The following is a 19,997-nucleotide window of genomic DNA, read 5'->3' on the forward strand; positions in this document are numbered from 1 at the left end:
CAATGGGGTTGGGACCATCAGTTGTGTTGTGCAGAAGTCAGGTTACTACACAGCCGACAGCCCTATTGGACAACTGTTAAAATTCATATTATGGCAAGAACCAATCAGCTAACTAAAGAAAAACGAGTGGCCATCATTACTTTAACAAATGAAGGTCAGTCAGTCTGGAAAATTGCAAAAACTTTAAATGTGTCCCCAAGTGGAGTCGCAAAAACCATCAAGCGCTACAACGAAACTGGCACACATGAGGACTGACCCAGGAAAGGAAGACCTAGAGTCACCTCTGCTTCTGAGGACAAGTTCATCCGAGTCACCAGCCTCAGAAATGGCAAGTTAACAGCAGCTCAGATCAGAGACCAGATAAATGCCACACAGAGTTCTAGCAGCAGACCCATCTCTAGAACGACTGTTAAGAGGAGACTGCGCCAATCAGGCCTTCATGGTCAAATAGCTGCTAGGAAACCACTGCTAAGGAGAGGCAACAAGCAGAAGAGATTTGTTTGGGCCAAGAAACACAAGGAATGGACATTAGACCAGTGGAAATCTGTGCTTTGGTCTGATGAGTCCAAATTTGAGATCTTTGGTTCCACCCGCCATGTCTTTGTGAGACGCAGAAAAGGTGAACGGATGGATTCCACATGCCTGGTTCCCACTGTGAAGCATGGAGGAGGAGGTGTGATGGTGTGGGGGTGTTTTGCTGGTGACACTGTTGGGGATTTATTCAAAATTGAAGGCACACTGAACCAGCATGGCTACCACAGCATCCTGCAGCGACATGCCATCCCATCCGGTTTGCGTTTAGTTGGACGATCATTTATTTTTCAACAGGACAATGAGCCCAAACACACCTCCAGGCTGTGTAAGGGCTATTTGACCAAGAAGGAGAGTGATGGAGTGCTGCGGCAGATGACCTGGCCTCCACAGTCACCGGACCTGAACCCAATCCAGATGGTTTGGGGTGAGCTGGACCGCAGAGTGAAGGCAAAGGGGCCAACAAGTGCTAAACACCTCTGGGAACTACTTCAAGACTGTTGGAAAACCATTTCAGGTGACTACCTCTTGAAGCTCATGGAGAGAATGCCAAGAGTGTGCAAAGCAGTAATCAGAGCAAAGGGTGGCTATTTTGAAGAAACTAGAATATAAAACATCTTTTCAGTTATTTCACCTTTTTTTGTTAAGTACATAACTCCACATGTGTTCATTCATAGTTTTGATTCCTTCAGTGAGAATCTACAATGTAAATAGTCATGAAAATAAAGAAAACGCATTGAATGAGAAGGTGTGTCCAAACTTTTGGCCTGTACTGTACATCGAAACATATAGTGGCAGTTTACGTGCCAAAAATGCTTGGTTAAGGTTAGGCTAAGTTTAAGGTTAAGGTTAGAGGACCTTTGGTCATCATGGTAACAATAATAAACAAATCTACCAAAACCCAGAAGTTGAAAGTCCTCTCTAGGGGTGACCCATCCACCACTGCAACCACTCCCCAATGTGGATTTTGTGGCTTGTTATAGTACGGCACGTCACCTCACTTCCTGACACACACATTGTTATTATTTCCACAACCGTAACAGCTGTGTTTGACATATGTTGTAATAAACTGGTTGCATAAACAACCTATGGGGTCATTTTTTGGTGGACAGTCTCAAAATGTCTCATCATCAGCAGTGCACCTTTCATTAAATTGTTTTGAAAACTATTTTTAAAATCATCACCAACCTTCACCAGACTGCACCCAGAATATTTTAAAAATTGTTTTCAGAAAAACATTGAATGAATCATGTTCATATGCAGATGCAGGTCCTAGGAGGTGCTTTCAAGTAAATTTGCATATCAGTGGCCTTTTGGTTTCTAGGAGAAGCAAGAAACATCACTGGTCCTTAAAGAACATAAATCTACCAAACATGGTTTATTTTTGCAGAAATCATTTTTGAGGTGCCCAGATCCTCCTGTGATAAAGCACAAGTCCGGCACAGCGTCTGCTCATAGATACAGATTCCCAGCAAACTGGAGAGGGTCAGTGAGTGGCGTGGGCTGGTGCATTAATAAAACAGCAACTTTCCCTGTGAGTGGTTTAACAATTTATTCTTTCAAATTCAATAATAGTATTATTGTGATGGCCACGGCTACCAGGCAGGACTGTACATCGGGAGATACATCGCTGGCCAGGCCAATCAGCTGTTAGGCCGGTCCGGTCCGGCTGGCCTGGCCAGTCTGACCTTTTATTTTTTTTAAGTCAGAGAGACAGGCCAGGCCAATCAGAGGCCAGCTGGGAAGAGATCAAGACATGATTGGTTTGTTTTGATTAACACCCGCCCCAACAGTCCGAGTGCGCTGAAAACACAGGCAGCATGTTGAGGAGGGGGTGTCGCGACTCGCGTGTGTGTGTCTGACTGTGGAGGAGAGGAGAGGAGGCGGAAGAAGAGGTTGCGTGATTGAATTGAAGTTAATAAATTAATTCCCCAAATCCAGGGAAAAAAAGAGGAAATGTGGTGTGGAAAGGGAGAAAGGAAAGAAAGCACTCGAGAAAGACACAGTCCCACAGTGCACCCGACTCACTCTGCATTACGAAAGAAAACCTGTTTTTTCATGTACAAAGCCTGTCTCCTCATTGTCTTACTACTTAGACCCTAACAATTATACATATACATGTACAAAAAATGTATGAGAAATAACAATGAAGTTGTCTGGGTGGAGGTTTTCCCGCTACTTGATGAGAAGTCATGAGAAGCCAAATTAGTATCAGCTAAACTGATGTATAAATGCTGCAAAGGTCTAAATGGGCCTTAAAGTGAAAGATCGGATTCTTGCCCCCAGATTCTTTCAGCCATCTTTGCTGCTCTATGCAAATCTAATATATCCACAAGTCTGGTCCGTTAATTCCTTCCAAAATGTTGGAAACTGCATTTGTGTCACCATGTAGCAGAGTTCCGGTCCCATATTCCTCCTCTATGTGGAGATTTTTTGACCGTTCTCTGAAATAGTCCAGAGGCCATATTGGAGAATTACAGCCACCTAAAAAAGAACCTGGTCATAACAAAATGTTGACACTTCTGTTATGCAGTGGTATTGAGTAATTAATTAGAAAACTTTGCTCCAGTTCATTATTTACATATCAGGCCATTGTTTCTTTAAAGGACCCCAGCATTGATTTTAGTGATGGTTAGTGTAATATCTACAAAATGTATACACTTACATGGAGTACAGCGGTTTCCAGAAAATAGTCCCTGGGGAAACATTTGCTTTGCACAGCAAATTATCAGCTCCATGGTTTATGAATGGACATGACTTTGTTGGCTGCAGAGGCAGAGCATTATAAGGTGAGTGTTTCAACCAAAACGTCAAATTTGAAATTGAGCCATTTTGATTATATGTTGTGAAATGTATTGACAAAAGGTAAAAGGTAGACAGGGGCAAAGTAACCACAGACAGTCCTATGGAAGTAACAGCTGTGTTTGACAGACACTGTGAAATCATGTGGGAGGCACTTTTAGACTTGATGTGCATCTGTTTTTTGAACCCAGAGCTGCATTAAGTGCCCCTCTCCATGGTGCTGAATGAGCAAATTGCAAGGAACCAGCCAGATATACATTTAACTCACGTTATACATATTCCTGTGTTCTGGTGATGTTATGCACTGCGTCTAACACTATCACAGCCTTTTAGGATACACACAAGCAGCTGTGTATCAGGCCTGCATTATTTTACCCCCTCCCCAGCTCCATAATTTTTATACAATGGCATTAATATGCAGTCAATGCCAATACTAACATGAAACATATGCTGATTTGTCTGAGAGACCCTCTCAGTGCTCAGTGTATTGAAAAATGAAAATGGACAACAAACAGGAATACAAATCTTAAATATTACATTTTTGAAAGCATTAAAATTTAATGAGAGCATAGTGCCGAATATTTTCTCATTGGACCAGTAACCATGTAGTTTCCTATTCTGTATGCATTAAACACTTTACAGCTACCTGTGCTCAGTGGCAGACTATCCTCAGGGTGCTTGAAGGGCAGAGGTGAAAAAAGAAAAATGGCACCTGCTGCATGACACATGGTCCCACCAGCACACAAAAAGCTATGATACATCATGTGTTAAGAAATAGTCTTCATCCACAACAAATAATATTTGTATTATGATAACTGACCATAATTGTATTGTATATTACGCTGTGTTATAACCGTATTACAAAAGAACACAGCACTAGCAGTAGCCCTCTTGCCCTGAATGGAATTAACCCCCAAACATCTCACAAACAAAATATATTCTTCTTCAATTTAAAAGGATAGTTTAGTTTAGTTTTTTGTTTTTCCAAATTCCAGTTACAGAACCCAAATATAAGAATTTAAGGCACTTTTTAATGAGCATTCTTGACTATGTTACTGATACATATGCTCTAGACACCCAGTGCTAATCTAAACTGAGGCTCTGCAAGACAAACCGATACACTGCTAGCAGTGAGAGGACTTGCAGCCATTTATACCTTTGTCTTTCTCTCCAGCCTTACTGCTGCAGCTTTGGAGCCGTCCTGTCAGAGACAAGCTGCCTCTGTTCCTTTTGCATCTGTTTTAGTTTTCTCTCTCTCCCTGGCATTCTGTAACCACAGGGGAGCTCAATACTAAAACCACTCTTAAATGGAAAACCAATTCACACCAAACTTTAAGTCCTATAGGCTTTTTGTGCAAATGGAAGGATTTTTACATTTTCTCACATTTGTACATGATTTCCAAATTGAGGTTAGCACAGAATCAGCTCAGCTGAGGTACCTGTTCAGTGAGCTATGGTAAATGGACTCTGTTATGCGTTTCTCAAAGCACTTTACAGTGTTTGCCTCACATTCAGCACACTCACACACTGATGGCAGAGGCTGCCATGCAAGGTGCCAAGCTGCCCATCAGAGGTGGTTAGGGGTTCAGTGTCTTGCTCGTAGACACTTCAACACACTCTCTGGAGGAGCTGGGGATCGCATCCGGAAACCTCTGATTACTAGACGACCACTCTGCCTGAGCTGCGTCGCCCCACACTGTCCTTAGTAAGCACCTAAGCTAAAAATGGGATAGAGCTATCTATAGAAGCGCTTGCAGTGTATGTACATTTGTCTTGGGTAATTGGTAAGACTGTACCACTTGAAGACAGTCTGCTGTATTGCCTCCCTCCCAGGTCCCACACTGTAGCAGGATGCCAGGGTCACAGCTCAGACTGTGTGAGCCCCTCTGACATCTGGACATTCAAAAGCTTGTGTGGCTAAACCTGAAAACCTGTACAGGTGGAATTGATGTAAGTTTTAACAACTGACCTAAAGGCTACTTTGAAAAATAAAACAACAGGGACAGTGCAGATTACAGAGATTACGTCAAAATGCCAGCAAGATATAAGCCTTATTTCCCAGCCCTTTGGAAAAAGGTATACTGAACACTTTGCACAGTATTTGGTGGCAGCCCCACCCTGTTGTCCCAGCCTCAGTTTGGGAAAGCCTGCTCTACAGGACACCTGGAATGGGAGACTACAAAGCGCTGCATCTCTTTATTCCATTCCATTTCTGTATTTTTTTCTTTCCATTGCACGGACACTTCATGGTGTTATCTCCCTTGGAAGGGCATCTCAGGTGGCACCTTCTGACGGACACCTGGGGAACCTCCCGTTTCTCCCTTGTAAGGGCTCCTGTCCTGTAGCAGCACATCACATCTCATCCATGAGGAAACTTCCACACACTCACACATGTGGAGACAGCCTTTACAGCACTGAGCACATTTTATCCACTGGAGGGCCACTTTCACCTCATTTACTATAATTTATTATTCTTATTCTTATTCTTATTAATTGCGTGAAGGGACATCCTAGGGGGCATTCAGCCTTTTTTGCCCATGTGGGGAAACAATGGGGCACTTCCTCTTGTTTTTGGTACTCGAGAGGGCACTTCAGTATATGCTTTTTCGAACATAGGGGCAACACACACACACACACACACACACTCCCAAGTCCTCCACTCTCTATTTTTTTATGTCATGTTTTATGTTCTGGTAAATGTTTCTGCTGATTTGGCTTTTTTCCTTATGAAAGAATTCAAGTGAATTAGCACAGGTTTCGAAGCGCAACCACAAACCAAAATGTCTTTTTTTTTTTCATATTAGGTTTCCAATCGGACAAGATCACTTCAAGTGGGGGTCCATGGCTTCATGACAGTCAACTTGAGGGTGCGGCACATGAACAAATCTGCATCATCTGACAATCCAATATACAATGGTAGCCTAGTATTGGTACAGAACTGGCACAGGGCTTACAGTCCAGTCTTTGAAATGGTGATTTGTGAGGCCCAGTTCCACAGCTTCTAGTCATGTGTTCCCTACAGATATCTGCAGAGACAAAGAGAGGCAAGGCAGAGGTCAGCACAGAAGCTAACTAATCTTGTTGCCTGTCCATTAGTCTTAAAATAATTAACATCAAACACACACACAGAGGAACACACACAATAGGCCAGATGGGCTATACTGCTGGACTGACGACAAAGAGAGAGAGATGTGTTGGTCGGGATGTTACTTTTAAAGGGATAGTTCAACAAAAAATGTGATATTATGTTATTTCCCCCCCAGCTGTTCTGTAGGACAGTAGTGGTGCTATCTTCCTCTCATTGTTACTGAGTGCTGGATACTGGCTGGATGCTCCAGATGCTAACTGTTAGCCTCCTTCCATTCAGGTGGACTTCCCCCCAGCTAACATTCTTAAGAACAACCACCTGAATTGAACCAAGTGATTAAATAAACAAAGTTTTGCATTTGATGATGTGTGACAGAATTTTTGCAGCCCAAAATGGTGTAAAAATTCCTCCTGCTCCTCTGGCGCAGAGTGATACAGGAAGTACAGAAATGACCAGATCTTTTTGGGTGCTGGTAATAGGAAAAACACAGTTATAAACAGCCATTTGAGCAAACATATCATCTGTGTGTACTCAGTAGTTGTGTGTGCATTTTAATTTCACAAAGCGACTCCTGCATAGTGATGTTAATCCTTCTTTGAGGAGTGGATTAAGGCAGTTATTTTTCAGAATGTTAGCCGGGGGGAAGTCCACCTCGATGGCAGGAGGCTAACAGTTAGCATTTGAAGCATCCAGCCAGTATCCAGCACTCAGTAACAATGAGAGGAAGATAGCACCACTACTGTCCTACAGAACAGCTTGGGGGGGAGTGAAATAATATCACAGGTTTCAAAATGGGTGAACTGTCCCTTTAAGGACACCAACCTCTCGCTCTGTCTCTCGGTCTATACGTCTCTCTGCCTGTCTCTGTAATTCATTTGCAGGCCTGAGTGTGAAGTCAGTTCCATTTCCTCTTTGCAGTGACTGATCTCTTTGATTAGACAGAGTCGAAAAACACACACCACTCCCCACGGGCACACACTTGATCTCATGCGCACACACACACATACACACACACACGCACACATGCAGACAGGCATGCACAATGGTTATTAATTGTGACTACAGATGGAAGGAGGCGATTTGATGAATGAAATCAGTCAGATTAAAGTAACAGGACTGGAAACAATGTTGTCGCTCTGTTTTCCTTTGTGTTTCTGTGTGTGTGTGTGTGTGTGTGTATGTGAGAGGGAGAGAGAGACAGATACTTGATATGGGCTGTAAATTATTAAAAATTATAGCCTTAACTAGCACGTAAAGCCACTGGCTGTTAAGCTTCTCCATATCTCAAACTGAGGATGAAGACTACAGATGAAGCACAGTACGAGATGCTGATATTATAAAACCAACTTGTAGTAATTTCGCTTTTGGCCCCCAAGGATCTATATTTACATCTTTACCTTTTATTTCTTTTTGACTTTCTTCTGTACACCTCTTTTTATTTATTATTTTATCTTGCTATCCTCAGCTTTTATGCGCTTTTAATCTGTTTATCAGTTTTTCTTTTTCTTCCCTCACCCTTTCATTATGGTATTTTATTTTGCTCTTTTAGATTGTTATCCATTTCTCATTGGTTTTAATTTTGACTCCAGTGTTTCCTCAGTTCAATTTGTTGAGATTTACTAAAGTGTTTCCTCTGTTTTATCGACAGATTTATTAACAATTTCGTCTGTTTCTTATATTGTTTTATTGTGTGTAGCATTGTGTGTAGCATTATATGTTGCATTTGCTTGCAAAAAAAGTGCTATACAAATAAACTCTGATGAATTGCTTGACTGGTTGTAAGAACACAGATAAAAATCAACCCAACACACAACAATATGCATGTTGTAGTCTAGAAACACCGAGATCAAATAACAGAGAAAAATGGCCATGGCCAAAATAAAGTTCAGAATCAGAATCAGAAATACTTTATTGGTTCATAGGTGAAGCTGGGCAAACAGAGGAACTGAACATTGTAGTTTTTTAATAAAAACACAGTGTCGTCCTGGCTACTAATCAAAATTGAGGGGTTGCTCTTTCCTATTACCATGATGAATGGGAAGCTGTCAGTGTGATCTGGCCAGCTGTCAAAAGCGAGAGTTGCAGTGGCCCTTTAAGACTGGACGGACCGCTCCATTCACTTCCACAGGGGAAGACTGGCTGACAAACAGCTACATAGCCTCAACTTTCAAAAGACAGCTGGAGAATCATGAGAAAACACCCCCAGCCCGTCCTGATAAACACCTGGCTATTAAGGTGAAAAACTTTAAATGAATCTAAAATACAAAAAACGAAGTGTCACTCCTCCTCCGGCCTCCCGCTGCTCCACTGCAAATCTGTCAGTGCGCTGCAGACAGTGCGTCTGGCAGCTGCGTCAATTTAGCCACAGTTAGCGGAAGAAAAACCGGAAATCTGCAACTTAGTCTTCAAAATAAAAGCGTGGCAGAATTGGGTAGTCATGGCAGTTGTTTTCAAAATGGGGTCCGGGGCCCCGCGGTTTAATCTCACTGTAAATTAAACAGCACGAGAAATCTGACCCCAAAACATCTGACCTTCGGCTATTACATAAATATGATAAATATGATTTTAATCAAAATAAATGTTTTTAAATTTGTGTGTGTGTGTGTGTGTGTGTGTGTGTGTGTGTGTGTGTGTGCGAATATTTTGTCTTTTTAACACGATTTGATTATTTATTATCTTGCCATTTTATAGTAATTTTGTATTGATTGCTTTCTCATTTTCAATTCATTTCTTGCGTATTTTCCATGTTTTTGAATAAAATCCAGTGACTTTGTTCAGATTTCAACGCATTAACTCACCAGACAGCACTACAACACAACAGTATGCACAAATTTAACTTAATGTTTTAACCTAAGCATGCTGAATTTATTTGACATGTACAACACCTAGACAATTCCAGAACCAACACAATCCAATATCTCTTGTTATATCAGAGTCCCGAGAGCAAAATCACCCCAGGAGAGGATCCAGGGCTTCATGAGAGTCTTGATTAGAAAAAAAATGTCTAACGTAGGCGAAAAAGAAGTATTACTTAATGTTCAGATATATGTAGTAAAACGTGTTATGATTGACGCTGATTCAGGGTCAGCATAACAATATAAAAATCATCATATCAAAAAAAATGAATAAAAGTAAAAATAAAATGAGTGAATTGTAATTGAATTTAAATGTAACTCAATTAAGTTAAATTTTATTTTTATTTAACTGAGTTGAATTTTTTGATTTTTTTTTGGAAATTACAGACAAAATACCGACTCAGGATTGATATGTCGATATAAAAAAACATCCAAATAAATAAATAAATAAAAATAACACCTACAAAATTGAGGAACTGTAATTGAATTTCAACATAATAAAAATTTCTATTTTAATTTAATTTAATTGAGTTTTTAATGATTTTTTTGAATGATGAAAATCGAATTTAAATCCCAAACAAAACACTGATTCAGGGTCAACATGACTGTAAAAATCATTATCGTCAAAAAAAAAAAAAAAAAAAAAAAAAATTGCGATCTGCAACTGAGTCGATTTTCTCCATCCCGTGTCTTTACAGAGCCATAAAGCGACACTTCAATCACCACATTATAAATGGGGAATTGATGAAATTTTCAAGTAACAAAATGAAGGGCTTGCTATGTTGTGCAGGGAAACCTGCCCTGCCTCTCTCGTCCTTCATGCTTTTCCTGGGAAAGGTCACGTAGCAGCCGGAGCCGTGGCCGGAAGTGCGGCGTAGCTCCGTGCGGCTTGACGGCAGACAGCGGTGCCGCTGCTCGGGAGAACAGGATGCTGTCAGGCCGAGCACACGCACCGACTAACGGATAGACGCCGCAGCAGCAGCATCCTTTGTTCGCTGGCGCAGGGTACCAAGGTAAGGACGACTGCCTCGGCTTTAGCCGCCATGCTAGCTCGGCTGCCCGCCACACCTGAAATGCTATTTTCTCCGCTGACGATCCCCAGCGAGCTGCCTTTATCCCTCTTTTCAGCCGCGTCGAAAACACGGCTATTGTTCGGCATATTGTCACCCGAAAGCAGCCGCTCACTGCCGGTTCATCTCGGGGACAGAGCGCAGGGTTTGTCAGTGTAGGAAAAGGAAGAAATGGACCGTAAAGTCATGATAACGTGGCCTGCTGTTGAACGAATCGTTAGCCGTTAATGCGTGTTTGTGTGCAGAGAGCTGCCATGCAAGCCAGCACACACACACACACACACACACACGCACTTCATGTTGTACCGTTCACACTGATCACATTGCACCACCAGCACACACACACGCACACACACACACACACACACACACACACACACACACACACACACACACACACACACACACACGCACACACACACACACACACACGCAGGTCTGTAGTTAATGAATGTGTCAGCTGGCCAGGTTTAAAACGTGCAGCTCCTAATAGATGTAATCAAATGGTTATGCAGCAAACAATGGATTGCCAGCATTTGTTTTCCATGTTAAGGAATGGATTTCTTTTCTGTCCTTTTTTGGCTAAAGGGAGGGGGGTGGTCGGGGGGCAAAACAAGGATTTGCAGTCCTATTTTCTCGGCTTTCACCTCCACTCGCATTATTCCTGCTGATGATCTTGCTCATTGGTGTTTTTTATCTCGGTTGTGAGCAGGAATCGAGGGGGTTTGTGTTTTTAGAACAGGCTGGCTTGTGTGCCTCACCGGGATGGGAGATGGGAATGCACCGTCAGCGCTGTTATTATGCCAGGATTATGAAATGTGACATGATTTTGTGTAATACAGGACTCCTGCCGCTCATGGAATTCCTGAGCTATCATGGAATGTGGACAGGTGCAGTCAGGCGCTCTATGGGAATGGAGTTGTAATGTTTGTTCCCTAGTTGTTTCACACGTTGCATTAGACAGGGTTTTCAGGCCAGCTGGAAGTGGAGACCTAGACTGAAAAACATCATTAACGACCACGATGGAGGAAGTGTTTTAGGTGATGGCTGCAGTGTAAGTTAGTTGTGAAAAGTCCTGGAGGGGTCATGTGATTTTGCATCAGAGCATGCACACCAGTAAGCCAGCTTCCAGTCTGCAGCGTTGATGACTAATACTGGACATTGTTGCTGTGGACATGAATCACATTTCCATGGATTGAGAGGTTATGGTTGGGGACAAGGAAATTCACGTTACATTTTGGAATGACTCAGTGATGCAGACGTCTTCATTTAAAGACTTTATGCATCACTAATAAATTCAAGTGGTGATCTCCAGATTCCTCTTCATTTTGCGTCCATCTGTGACGCTCAGTGCCCACTGCTGTGTTGATTCTGCACCACGTTTCCCAGAGTTCCCAGAGAGCTGGAGAGGTAACTGTGACGACAACAAGAGTGGGCATGTCTTAATTTACAAAAATGGAGAGGATGGAGAAATGGAAAAGCACTGGGAAAAAATGCATCTTGAAATTGCTTCGGAGTTGGTGTTGGCTGGGTTTGTTGGAAACAAAGACCAAATGATCAACAAGTTTAAAACTGAAGGAATATAGAGACTCCACAAAGTGCAAAGTGGTGCTGGCCGAGGCAACGTGGCAGTGTTGAGACGTCCTCAGCCAGGGTATCCGCGGGGTCTTGAAAAGTATTAAAAGGTGATAAATCAATGTTGGGAAAAAGTATTAAAAGTCTTATCACGACTTTATAAAGTCTTAAATTTTGAAAGTATTTTTTCAGAATTAGCTGCCCAAGAGTTTGAGTCCCAAAAACATAGTAAAAGTGTGTGAATTGATTCATTTTTATTAGAAAACAAAGATGAACAGGTACATAAAAAAAACTAGGCTATTGTGGGTGCGTTCGTAAATTGTCTCTGAGAGTGCCAGAGCGAGCGGGCGGGTGGAAATTCAGAAGCACAAAGTACACTCTGGCGCTCCCAGTGCATATTATGAACGCACGGAAATGTGACATGAATCTATGCGTTCAACTTAACTAGGGCCGAAGTGCGGATGGAATCGCAGAATTAGCCAAATAAAAAGGAATCTATTTTTAACACGGAATTTGACATAATTTGAATGAAATGTTGTTTTTGTGTGGAATATGAACGTATGTCTGGGGAGAATTACATGGAGGGAAGCAAATCTGAGTGGCACCTTTGATAATTAATTTACAAATTGTTTAATTTAATTGTTTTTAAAACAAATAATAATTTAGCATCTACTCCTTCAAGATAATTTATTATGTTCTACAAGTCATAAACATACACTAACACTACATACCGAGTGTTTGAGCAACATATCTCCTCTGTGCTACAAAAGATCCGTGGTAAAAAAGTACTCTGTTGTTGTGCGGTGAGGTATTAAAAATTATTGAAAGGGTCTTGAAAAAGTCTTAAAAAGGTATTAAAATTAACTTCAAGATTCATGCATATACCCTGTCAGCGGTGTGCTGGGTCTTGGACCTGTGGCCCGGCCTCAGCCATGGTGGCTATCACTGCTCATACCCACTTCTTCTTCGGTTCCTTCCAAACAAAGCCATGCATCACTTGCTGTGTGCCTCCCCACCAGACACCAGGTGTTTGATGAAGCTTTAATGGAACCGACTGTGGATGTAATATCACGTTATAGCCGTCAGATAGAGAGCAGCCAAACAGATGTGTATTTATATGAGAGTGTTGTGAATTATTACTTTAAAAACCTCCGCCAGATGTGGTTTGGTTTTTCGGTGCATGTACACTAGGATTTGATGTGTTTTGTTCTGATTCACTGTAAGCAACTGTTAAAATTGGTGTTTTGTAGTTTTGGACATCTTACCAGTAACTATGCTTTTTTGAATGCAGTCAGTGGGTTTGGAAGAGGTTTTATAGGGCTGACAGTCATGAGTTTTACATTTTGTACCTGACAACAGTGCTGTGTTCAATGCATGGTTATGACACTCATAAACACTCTAAGTCATGTGCATAGCAGTCGCAGTCCTCCGCTCGCAGACATCCAAAATGCACACTTTTGATTCCAGAGGGGTATGTGAGAGAATTTTTCTATCCATCCCCAGCCAAACCATACAACGCAACAGTCTGACTGCGGCCGGATCGATACGTTGGATTGCCATTATTGACCTTGGGCTGTGATCTAATGGAGGGCCCTCCCCAATCACATCCAGTCAACATCATTTTGTTGCTATTTATTATATCAGACGTCTGAGCAGAGATATCATTTTAAACAGTCTGCACAAGTGTCAGTGAGACGTGCTGCTGGCCAGGCTGTTCCACCCTGCTAACAGTGCAGCTCTTACGCTTAAAAGTGGTCTGATAAAATATGAGCACAAAATATTGGGCATTTGGCAGCTTCATTCCAGAAGGATCTTCAGAAAGCCAAATTGTCAAAGCTAACTTTTAGTAGAATGTTATGTAATTGTTGAATCTTTGGTGGTAGGTTTTGGTGTAAACGTCTCTCTGGCATGACAGGAAAGTCGAGCTTATTTCCCCAGGATCAAATGGTTAGATGGTTTCATCATTTATTGGTCCAATAATAGCAGTGATAGTTTTTCACTTTTCCTCATGTAAATAATAATTTTAATCTATATGTTTATTTCTGAATCATGAGCCACACTGGGCAGTTGGTATGTAGGTTAACGTGTATTGATTTATTATATTCTCTTATGGACTGCACAAAAGCCATTAACTCCACCAGCCTCTGGTCCACTGTCTGCTCTCTCTGTCCAGTTGTTACTGACTCTATGATGTGTTTGTGTGTGTGTGTGTGTGTGTGTGTGTGTGTGTGTGTGTGTGTATACTGCCCCCCATTGAAATACTTGAAAGAATATATTTTATTTCAGCATGAATTTTCATGTTTACACACAAACTACTTGAATCAGCTCAACTTGCTGTTCTTTTCACTACCAGCCCCGTCCCCCCTGAGATTCACACAAACACACACGTACGCACACACACACACACACAATCATGCACACACACACAATCACGCACACCTCCACTTGACCAGCTGGCCCCGCCCTGCCTCTTCCTGTTTCTCCCTGCAGGTGTCTGCTCTGTTGACTCTGTTGGTCAGCAGACACTCCCCGGCGTTTGTATTTGAACTTTTGGAAGGAAAAATTTTGCGGGGAGCAAAATCTGTTTCGCTGGAATGCCCGTATTGTATGGAAAACTCTGCAGACCTCTAAATTAAAGTAAATAAAAGGACAAAAATCACGCAAAACTCAAACACAGATTGGACTCAACCAGTCGCCAGTTGCCCATGTATTCATCCAATTGCCCCAGCCTTGTGTGTGTGTGTTTGTTTGTAGGGTCTGCTGTTTAGGGATACTTGAACATGTAGGACATGTAACTAAATAGTTGTTGACACATGTATAAAGCTTGTTATGGGTGACCGACACAACTACAGAACTGGGATAAATCCCACTTCCTACATGGAAAAGGGCAAAGGAAAGCCAGTTAAGTCAGAACTCCGAGTCAGGATTACGTAGAAGTTGCTCCGAGTTTGCCAAAATACGCATATGTCATGTCACTCCAAAATTGGCGGACAAGACAGACAATGATAAAGAGATGTTTTCTGTCTGCCCAGATTTGTATTTGAAATCACGCTCACCTTCAGTCAAGGCTTCTCTGTAGTCTTTATTTTACAGTGCTACAGATGTACAGTGGTCCCTCGCTATAACGCGGTTAACCTTTCGCGGCCTCGCAGTTTCGCGGATTTTTTTAGTGCAATTTTGCATGCTTTTTTTTTTTAATTTTTTTTACTGGACTTCTTTTTCTACGAAGGTTTGAACTTTGAGAGTTTAAACAAGAGAGAAAAGTGAGAAAATGATAATACCTGTCTGAGAAAAGTGTATAAAGTGTGTAGTGAGGGGTTTTACAGCCTTAAAACATCTAGAATAATTGTAAAAAATAAAGCTGACTACTTTGCGGATTTCTCCTATTGCGGGTTATTTTTAGAACGTAACTCCCGCGATAAACGAGGGACCACTGTATAGCACTCTTAGTTTGATAAGCAGACCTAGCACTGACAGTTAACTTATTTAGCTAGGCTAAAGCTAGCCTAGCTAACATTAGCTACTGCTATTGAGTGTCGAGAGATTTGTTGTCAGTGCACAGATCAATGTTTTTCTATCTTGTTGTGGGCTTCCATGTTGGTTGCAGTGGAATGCATTCAGCATGGAAGGGGGGAATTCCATCTTGGAAGTGGGAACATCCGACAGCCAGTGGAAAGCTTTCATGTTGCTCTTCATCCTTTCTCATGTCTTTTGACTCTGGAGCACTGGCAGGGTTTGGAAACTAAAACAAATAGTTTTGCTTTGGACCTGCCAAATGTCTATGTTTGTGCCACTATTTAATATTTTTTAAAATTTGACCACTGTCAGACTTACCAAACAGTACTTAATGTGTCCACCAGAGTTCTATTGGCGTCATGTTGTAAATGTCTCTGAAACAGCGTTTACAGTCATGTGACCCAAAATGTCTCCTCTGAAGCCCAGGATGATCATAGTGGAGGTGGAGTCCACACTGAGGTGGTCTTCTGTCAAAAACATAGCAGTTTTTTCTTGGCCTACAAGCTTCCATTCGGTTCACTGAGGTAGTCTGTAGAGCTGTCTCCATCCCAGCGGCATTAGTAACAGTGATGAAACTATGGGAGCAAGTTTTTTGGCTGGGCTGAGAGTCGGAGCGAGCGGCCGGCACACCACAGATGCTGGCTGTGTTGGCTACCATTGGTGGGCCGCGTGTTTGACTCTCCCTATTGGCTGTTGCTCTTTCAGAACCAATCAGCACACTGTAGCTCATTCCACATTTGCTGAACAGAGACAGGCAGGAGAGAGAGACAGGAAGAGCGACAGAGAGAAAGACGCTTCTGATGTGAACAGCCAAGTCCCTGCTCATCCGTGATTGTACACTTTGTGGTGCGTCTGCAGCAAGACTAACTCCAAATGGCTGCTTCACCTCAGCAGTTTTAGTCTAACTAAGAGATTGACTGATAAAAATCATTTCATACCTGCCAGCAGCCTGTTTTTCCCCCTGATTTCCCAAAGTGTTTTGTGTTGCTGTGTTTCTGTTAGCCTACGACAGGCAGCCAGTGTAGGAGAGGCGCTTGGACAATACATCCTCCAAGGATTAAGCTCATGTTAAGTGAGAACTCCCACAAACACATGCAAAATTTAAGTCCCGCAGTCCCATGATGTCAAATGAAAATAACCTCATCAGGAAACTGGGGAACAAATCTTCTGCTAGCAAACTGAAGGCTTCCACCAGCAAGCAAGCTCTGCTCACAGTGTGGTTTGGCAATGGGACAAAGGCATTGAGGACTGGACGTTGACTCAATTCACTGCTGGTGGAAATTCTTTGCTATTTTTTCAGATTAATATCGTTTAAATGAAGCCTAGTGCAACATCCTCAGGGCGTCCAGAAGTGCATAATAGCTAAGTCCTTTCACCATGGCAAAATGACACAGCGCCTTGTAGCGAAAGATATTTTTAAAAAATTAAGAAATAAACAAACAAAACAGAATTCTTATCTAAAACATTGGCATTTATCACCATTACCAGGGTATGCCTCATAATATTTCCTTCATGCAGTTGTAAGCAGACGGGGATATGGGGCCATATTTCAGGGTAAAACAACATATTTGATAACTTGTTAGCTACCATTAGACAACAGCTAACGTTAGCATTTAACCACTTCCTAGCTAACGCAGTTGATAGCCTTACATGATACGATAGGTAAGACAGAAATTCTTATGAAATATGAACAAACATACTGGACACATTTTTTAAGTCCACTTGCTAAAGCTTGGAATTAAACTCTGTGTTGCAGTGAACACAACATCACAGAATCTCTCTGAGTTGAGCAGAACATTTGTGAGGTGAAAAACGCAGCAGGACAGCTAACGTTACACTGTAAGCCTCAGCACAGCCAGTGGAAATGAGTCCAAGGTGGTCCTTGATATTTCCTAATTAATTTATGTCTTTAATAACACTGTGCTGGCTGTGTACAATTCCCGCCAGCAGGAGGTGCTATTTTCCTTTTGTGTTCATTTTATGTGTGTTCCAATCAATTGCACCTGACTGCAGTCCGCAGATCGGGGTTGGGCTAAATATGGGCGGAGCTAAACATTTTAACGCCATTTGGTTAGGGTTAGGGTTAGGGGTAGGTGAAGGGTTATGTTTAGGGTTAGGATTAGGGTTTGGGTTAGGGTTAGCAACCTCTTCCGGTTGCTATTGAGCAAGAGGACGCAGTCAAACGTTTAGCTCCACCCACGTTGAGCCACTCCTCGATCTGCGGACTGCAGACAGGGCTTACTCGTTCCAATAGCCAATAGAAATGACCGAGGGGAGCCAGGAAACAGGAAGTAGATCCCACATGTTAAGTTGTAGTCAATAGAGACAGAGGTGATTGAATTGTGACTAACCTGCACCCATCCATCTTTGTTGTTTTACAGAAAGCATTGTCTGCAAGTATATCTGATAATTAGGATGTTTTTAAGCAGTATTTCAGACTATTTCTGGGTTTAGAAATGTTTTAGCAGATCGCAGTTTATGATGTGTATACTAGTGGCATACAGTAGGTACATACATGGTAATAGTATGTGATTTCAGAATTTACATCTTTGCTTCTTACAGCAATTATGATAAATATGCGGCTATATTTTGTTTGTGAATATGTTTAAAAGTGTTAATCACACAGCCCTATTCAAGTACTCTGTACTTTGTATGAGCTGCATACATTTTATGTCCACATTTGCACGCTTTTGTAATGCATTTACATATGTTAATATTCACACTACAACCAAGTGTCTGAAAAATGTGTTTTATTATTTATTTTTTTATTTGCAGTTTCACTCTGTTGTCATGTGAAGGAAAACATCATAATAAAGAAGACAACACTCCTGTCTTTTGTCAAAGAGTTTATCTGTCTGCTTAGCTGTGTTCAGCTCGAACAGTGAGAGCAGAACAAACACTATCAAATGGTAACGTTAGCTGGATAGTAGCTGAATGCTAGCGTTAACTGTTGTAACAGCAGCTAAAGGCTGATCAAGTACGTTGTTATACCTTTAAACATGGCCTCATGTCCCTCTGGATTGATACTATCCATTGTCTTTTCAGTTGCTCATTGATTGGGAAGCAGTTAAACAGTAACATTTTGTCAGATTCCCAGCGTTTCTAAAAGATACAATGTGGAACACACCAGGCCAACTGAATGACAGAGCTTGAGTTTCCCACCTTGAGGGTGACATCAGAGGCCTGTGCTCTATGGCATGGTCTGCTCAGGGTGGGAGTGTGTGTGTATCTATGTATTTATGTATCTTAAGTATTTTTTTGTTTGTTGTCTTTGTGCCATGTTTGTGCCATGTATTGCTGCTATGACATTTTAAATTTCCCCTCGGGGATTAATAAAGTAACCCATCTATCTATGTATCTATCATGCTCAGGCCCTGCGAGCTGCACTTCATGTGGCTCCATCCTAACATCCAGTGCCATCACAACACAAGCTTTCCTGCCGCGTCACCCTCTTATCAACGCAAAGCGGGTCGCTGTGCTGAGGGCACAATAAAGTGGACGCATATGGCTCTACTTTGCATTCCTGTTACATTCCATCAAAAACACCGACACCACCTTGTCTGCATGTGTGGATTTGTACAAGAGTGTGTGTGGGTGGGTGTGTACGCTCTTGTTTTAATGGGCTAATGAGAATTCTTTACATTACAGCAACTGCCAGATCTCCACATGTAAGGCTCACCCTGCTCTCAGTTTGTGTGCATGTGTGTAGTTGGCTTTGCAGAGTGCTGAGAGGACAGCTTTGGGTTATCGGGTTTGTTTCACTCACTAACCACATTAAAACACTGAGGGAGGGAGATAACAGAGGTGAACAGGCAAACAGTGACGGAAGGTTAGGATGATTACAGCCTGCCTCTCAAAGCTTTTTCTGTAACATGGTGCTAAATATATGCCGCCTTTACATCCTTGGTGTGGTTTAGGTTTGTGTATTGACACTATTAGAATGCAGTAAATGGTACAAACTGGGTTTCCATACAGATGTTTTTCTGTTATTGCGTACACCTAAAATTACAAATCTATTTAGAATATAGCAGGAAACAGGAAAAAAAAGACCTAGATTTGTATCTGGACATAACTTTTTCCACACTAAGACATCCATCGACCTGCTTCATGATGCCACTGAACACCAGGATCCTTCATATAGATGTGATTCACACTGTGAGGGGTGACTTGGTACTTGTGATGCAGGAGAAGTTTTGCAGCCTTTCTGTCCTGCCCAGCTGTGGGGTCCTGAGGTTCCGTTTTTTTCAGTCAGGCGACTGTGAGGATAGACCCTGTCCTTGTCTGGCTGCTGGCAGGAACCCTACCATCTCACTCACACTTCCATCCTGATAGACACACTTTTAACAGGGTACCCATGGGTCCTTTAAAAAAAAAAAAAAAAACGAGAAAAAAAATCTAATTAGCTAAATATAAGGTCTTTGGAAACTTAAATATCATAAAAAGGCTAGTAGATTAGATGTTGTAAGGCTTTTCATGCTGTATAAATGTGATATCATTTCACTTCCTTTCCTAGTTATGTAGTGGTTCTATCTTCCTCTCATCATTACTGAGTGCTGGATA

General features: G+C 41.9%; 1 long non-coding RNA gene across 1 annotated transcript in view; it reads left to right on the top strand.

Annotated features, from left to right (window-relative positions):
• The first annotated feature begins 10,144 nt into the window (after positions 1-10,144).
• The window catches only part of LOC115375592 (uncharacterized), a 54,976-nt gene continuing 45,123 nt past the window's right edge, over positions 10,145-19,997 (top strand). The window contains exon 1 of the long non-coding RNA XR_003929726.1: positions 10,145-10,289. This is a non-coding gene — a long non-coding RNA (uncharacterized LOC115375592). The remainder of the gene's footprint in view (positions 10,290-19,997) is intronic.

The sequence above is a fragment of the Myripristis murdjan genome, chromosome 17 (genome assembly GCF_902150065.1).
Source record: "Myripristis murdjan chromosome 17, fMyrMur1.1, whole genome shotgun sequence".
Lineage (NCBI taxonomy): Eukaryota > Metazoa > Chordata > Actinopteri > Holocentriformes > Holocentridae > Myripristis > Myripristis murdjan.